Genomic DNA, 6,746 nt, shown 5'->3' with positions numbered 1-6,746 from the left:
TAATAGGAGGTCTGGTAATGATGATGGTCGGACCAGCTACGGAGCTTGCTAGAGGTGGCTGGGGTCCTGCAGCACTGTGATAGTGATTTGAGAAAGACTGGTTCCCAGGCCGCTATACATATTGTTAATAGAAAGGAGCCTGCCATTATGTTGGCCCTTTCCAATAGTGCTATTATTATACACTGGGGATGCCTTAGACCCTTTAGTATAATAATTGGAGGCCCAGAGAAGGTGCTTAACCCCTTAAGGACCCATGACGTACTATTACTTCATGGGCGCAAAGTACTTCGCGCACCATGAAGTAATACTACGTCATGGAGCGCTCGCCCGCTCACTAGGTGAACGGGCGGAATCGGAAGCGGGTGATAGCCATTACAGACAGTTATCACCCTTTTCCATAATTTCCGGTCAGTGCTTTTGCCGACCGGAGGTTTTAACCCTTTGAATGCAATGGTCAAATATGACCATCGCATCCTAAGGGCTTCGTGCTGTTTCGTACACCCCGCAGCGAGATCAGGGAGTTGCGGTATCTCTACTATGCAGCCTGGGGTCTGGCCAGTGACCCCGGCTGCTCTGAGCCCCCGTTACCAGCGCCCCACCTCCCAAGAGGCGACCTGAAGCGACCGCTTCAGGCAGCGCTATGTCAGGGCCCCAGGGAGGGCGGCATTTTGGCTTACCTAAGCCAGTCCAGGACAAGCTGTCCTGGACTGGCTTAGCACCGAGCGGTGGATTGGGGAGGCCGCTGAAGCAGCGCTGCTCCAGCAGCCTCCCCTCATGCTCAGGCAGAGAGCAGGTCCTTTCCCTGCCTGCTCTCTGCCTTTGAACACAGCTAATCCCCGCCCCCTTTGCTTCGCCCCCGCCCCCTTCGCGCTCCATCACGCCTCCTCCACTCCGCCCCCTCTCCCGGGGGGGGGGGGGGGGGCGGCTTTCTGTCGTCCGCCTCGGGCGGCGAAAGGGGTAGGTTCACCCCTGCCCGTTACCTGGAAGTGAGCTGTACCGTCTGTACAGCTGTGTGCCCAAGCAGCAGATTACACCTACATATATAATTTTTTGACCCCCGGGATGGCCCCTTAATAGTTTTAGGAGTGCAGGTCTCTGACAACACAAAGTGGGTGCAATGTATTGGGCACCGAAATGGCATATTTCTTTAAAAATTTCAATTTTTGGGAAGCATTTTTAGTCTCAAAATCATAATACCCCTTGATACATTCCTTGACGGTTGTAGTTTGTAAAATGGGGTCAATCTTGAGGGGTTTCCATTGTATTGATACTTTAGGGGCTCAGCAGATGCAACATGGCACCTGAAAACTATTCCAGCAACATCTGTCCTTCAAAAGCCAAATAGCGCTCCTTCCATTCTGAGCCCCACTATGTTCCCATACAGCAGATTACGACTACATATGGCGTATTGCCGTGCTCAGGAGAAATTGTTTAACAAACTGTGGGGGGCTTTGACTCCTTTAACCCCTTGTAAAAATGAAAACTTTGTGGATAAAGTGACATTTTAGTCATTTTTCAATTACACATCCCAATGTTAGTAAAATCTGTGAAACAGCTGTAGGGTCAAAATGCTCACTATACCCCTTGATGAATTCCTTTTTTTGTTACTTTAGGGGCTCTGCAAATGAGACATGGCTTCTGAAAACTATTCCAGCAAAATCTGCTGTTCAAACGCCCTGTCGCTCCTTCCCTTCCATGTGCTGCCGTGTGCCCAAAAATCAGTATACACCCACATGTGGGGTATTTCTGTGTACGGGAGAAATTGCATAACAAAATCTGAGATGCATTTTCTCCTTTAACCTTTTGTGAATGTGTTAATTTTAGGTCTAAATGAATGTATTAGTGAAAAAAAAATGAAACGTCTAAATTTCATCTCCATATTATTTTTATTCTTATGAAATGCTTAAAGGGTTAACAAACATCACAAATGCTGTTTTGAATTATTTGAGGGGTGCAATTTTGAAAATGGGGTGATTTATGGGGGTTTCTATTATATAGGCCTTTATAATTACTTTCAGAACTGAAGTCGTCCCTAAAAAAAATGTTTGGGGAATTTTCTTGTAAATCTGGAAAATCGCTGTTACACTTGTAAGCCTTGTAACGTCCTAAATAAATTAAAAGACAATCAAAAGATGATGCCGATATAAAGCAGAGATATGGGAGATAATATTTATTCATGTATTTGGGTGGTATGACTATCTGCCTGAAAAGTAGAGAATTACACATTTTGAAAATTGCAATTTTTTTCAAATTTCCATCAAATTTCCTATTTTTTTTAAATAAATAAATACAAAAATATTGATTAATGTTTACCACTAACATGAAGTATAATGTGTTACGAAAAAACAATCTCAAAATCACTTGTGTAGCATCTCAAAGTTATTGCCATTTAAAGTGACACATGCCAGTTTTGAAAAAAAGAGGCCTGGTTCTTAATGCACTTTTGGGCTGTGTCTTTAAGGGGTTAAATATAACAAATCCTTATAGTCACCTCTCCTGGGACTCCAACGGGTGCCAGCATCTTCTTTGAGGCTCTTCCACCCGGTGAATGAGGTCACACACCCCAGATCTCACTGCTAGGGTCTGTGATTGTGCAGCGCTCCAGTGTAATGACATCAGCACACCCCATGTGACCGCTGAGGTCCAATCACAGGTGGTGACATCTAGGGTTGTGACTTCAGTTGCATGGAGAAGAAGATCGAAGAGGATACAAAAGACAGCCAGATGAAGCGAGCATGTCAAGGAGAAATGAGGAAAGATGAATATAAGTGTTTATTTTCCTTAACTTCTACTGGGCCTTTGATTATTATACTGTGGGGTCTGAGGCAACCCCATTGTGTAATAATAGCACTAAAACTAATCTGAGTGCTGAACCTCCGAATACTTCTTGGTGGGGGTTTGCTTGAAACAGCTTAAGGGGGACTGTTGGAAGTATTTTATACTGTGGTCAGAATATTATATTCTATGAGGCCACTATAGAGCATATTACACTCTGTGGGACCACTGTGGAGCATATTACACTCTGTGGGACCACTGTGGAGCATATTACTTTATAACCCCAATTCCAATGAGGTTGGGGCATTGAGTAAAACTTAAATAAAAACAGAATACGATGATATGCTAATCTTTTCCAACCTATATTCAATTGAATACATGACATGACTTGGCATTGTCTTGCTAAAATAAGCAGGGATGTCCCTTAAAAAGACATTGCTTGCATGGCAGCATACATGTATGTTGCTCCAAAACTTGTATATATCTTTCAGCATTAATGGTGCCTTCACAGATGTGCAGGTTACCCACCCCATGGGCAATAACTCACCACTATACCATCAGAGATGTGGCTTTTGAACGTTGCGCTGATAACAATCTGAACAGTCTTTTTCCTCTTTGGCCCGGAGGACACAATGTCTATGATTTCCAAAATGTGGACTTGTCAGACCACAGGACATTTTTCCCTCAGATGAGCTCATGCTCAGAGAAGCTGGCGGCATTTCTGAGTGTTGTTACACTGTGTGGAGCCTCTTCATTATTTACATCACTCCCCATCTATTTTATAGCAGACATGTGATATTATATCACTGGCTGTAATTACATTTTACAGTTATAACAAATACGTGCAATATAAATAGAGAAGGCGTAAGGACACTCACAAAAGCAGCAGGGTCCCTGGGTGTTAGACCCCCACTGATCTTTTACATCTCTTATACTGTTAAGACCCCTCAGATCAGATATTTACCAGAACACACAGCTCCCCGTATTGTTTCCATGCTGAGCGCTGCTCACTCACCATATTCTTGATAACTGCAGCTGTGGGTATAATAGTTTTATGGGCCATATTAATGTTATCAGTTCCAGGCGCCATGCAGCTCACTGGCTATACATAGGATAGAGGTGGGTTTAGGTAGTGCAGTGGTGCACATCATATGGCGGGTGAGCAGCATGGCATTATCACCTACTAGCTTTTACCCGCGACTTCGTCTGCGGTGCGTTGAGTATTGGGCGGACACAGACGTGTGAAACTGTAAAAGTGCTTTAAAAAGTTTGGTGGGCTAGCAAATGTGATTTGATGTGTTATATTGTGTATGTTGTGATACAGACAATGTAATGTGTTATACAGCCTGTGTACAGGAGTATATATGTATCAGGTACTGTATATAGCAGTGATAGGAGATACATGTAATATATAGTATATACAGCCTGTGTACAGGAGTATATATGTATCAGGCACTGTATATAGCAGTGATAGGAGATACATGTAATTATATAGTATATACAGCCTGTGTACAGGAGTATATATGTATCAGGCACTGTATATAGCAGTGATAGGAGATACATGTAATATATAGTATATACAGCCTGCGTACAGGAGTATATATGTATCAGGCACTGTATATAGCAGTGATAGGAGATACATGTAATTGTATAGTATATACAGCCTGCGTACAGGAGTATATATGTATCAGGTACTGTATATAGCAGTGATAGGAGATACATGTAATTATATAGTATATACAGCCTGCGTACAGGAGTATATATGTATCAGGTACTGTATATAGCAGTGATAGGAGATACATGTAATTATATAGTATATACAGCCTGCGTACAGGAGTATATATGTATCAGGCACTGTATATAGCAGTGATAGGAGATACATGTAATTATATAGTATATACAGCCTGCGTACAGGAGTATATATGTATCAGGCACTGTATATAGCAGTGATAGGAGATACATGTAATATATAGTATATACAGCCTGCGTACAGGAGTATATATGTATCAGGCACTGTATATAGCAGTGATAGGAGATACATGTAATATATAGTATATACAGCCTGCGTACAGGAGTATATATGTATCAGGTACTGTATATAGCAGTGATAGGAGATACATGTAATTACAATGTGATGTGTTGTATTGTGTATGTATAGTGGAAAGCTATATGTAAATGTGAGTGAGTAGAGTGAGGGCTACTCCTGAGGAGACAGTAAGGAGTGTGCAGGCAGGTTGAGGCAGGAAATGCCAGGCAGTGTGTGTGAGTCTATAGCTGGGGCTAGGAGTCCTGCTTTTGTGAGTCTCCTGCTAGGAAGCCATGTTGTTTAGTGGCACCAAAAGTAGCCTGTGACTCAATCCTGAGGGAAAACTATGTTTGTGGAAAATTGCACGCAAATCCGTCCAGGCGTTTTAACGTGATTGAGGAACAAACATCCAAACTCACAAACTTTCACATTTATAATATTAGTAGGATAGCAGCGATGTGTCGGTATATCTGATCCGCAGGAGTCCTGGTGGTGAGCCCTAGGCATCCCAGTCCCACACTGACCCTATCTGCTTAAAAAGCGTTTATCCGTGGACCCCATGGACTTTAATGGATTCCGCCAGGTGTCTGCCCAAAATCTTGCAAGACTTCTCTCCGCATATTTCGGAGTTGACGAATGCTAGTGTGACTACATCCTTATAGTGGCAGATGAAGGTTATATTTGACCAAAATATTATACAACTACAAGGTTTGCATTGCTATTTCTCTAATAAATCTCACGGACCTGTAACATTCATATCTGAGTGCTCTATCTTGAATTGGTCATCAACATAAAAAAAATGCTGTTGAGAGAGGAATACCACTTTAATTTTGTCCCCCCCCCAAAAAAAAAAAAAAACAAACCCAAAAAAACCCTGAACCATGTGCTTCGCTAGATATATATATTTTTTTTTTGAAAAAAAAGGAAATTGGAGAGTTTCTCATTCCATGTATGTCTGTTTTCTGTGGCATTTCTTTAGTGCAAGGCCCTTTCTTGTACCACATCCCCCATCTTGATTGTTGTAGATTGATGTTCTGGTGCATGGGTGAGGTTGGAGCCTCTTGATAATTCAGGTACATCTTGCAGAAGGCAGGGCCTTTATTAAAACTGGCGCAAAAAAAAACAAAAAAAACCCAAAACATTCTTAATAAATTCGCTCTCATTGTGGTTTTGTTAAGACTTGAATGCTGCAGCTTCCTGGCTTAAAGTAATGGTCTGAAATATACCATGGGTTTAAAGGGATTCTTCTATTAAAAACTTTTTTTTTTTACGTTGACAGAGAAAGGCTATTCTTTTCCTACCTTTGAATATCTTCTTCGCCCCGCTGTTTGGTTAAAATTCCGTTTTCCGTCAGTATGCAAATGAGTTTTCTCGCAACACTGGGGGTGGGCCTCAGCACTCAAACAGCACTGGAGCGTCCACAATGCTGCCAGAGAGCTCTCCAGCACCGCCTCCATCTTCTTCTGGAACGTCGTCTTCATGCATCTTCTTCCGGCGCAGGCGGTAAAACTTGCAGGCCATGGGGCCTCAGGCAGAGCCGACTGCGCATGCCCACAGGCCACAAGAAAATGGACGCTTACTTATGGTGTAAACGGCCATTTTTCTTGTGGCCGTGGGCACGCGCAGTCGGCTCTGTCCGAGGCCTACAAGTTTGGAGGGGGCCCTAGGCTCATAATTTAATTGGCAAACTGATACTTTTACAATTTACTATGTAAATCTATGAAAGCCTCAATATAATGTTGTCATAAACTTGCATAGAAACTAGAGCAGTCTGGCTGGTGTGTCAATTGGCAGGTCAGTCTGCTGGTCACATGACCAGTCAGGGGACTCATTTGGAAGCCAGAGTAAGTGGAGGGCAGTTTGCCCTATACCAGGGGTACTCAACTACTTTTATTAAAGGTCCATTGACAGGGGTCTCAGCATGACACATCCAGTATTTATGTTT

This window comes from Leptodactylus fuscus, chromosome 6 (assembly GCF_031893055.1).
Source record: "Leptodactylus fuscus isolate aLepFus1 chromosome 6, aLepFus1.hap2, whole genome shotgun sequence".
In the NCBI taxonomy this organism is placed as follows: domain Eukaryota; kingdom Metazoa; phylum Chordata; class Amphibia; order Anura; family Leptodactylidae; genus Leptodactylus; species Leptodactylus fuscus.
The sequence above is the reverse complement of the archived record's forward strand: the minus strand, read 5'-3'. Positions refer to the sequence as shown.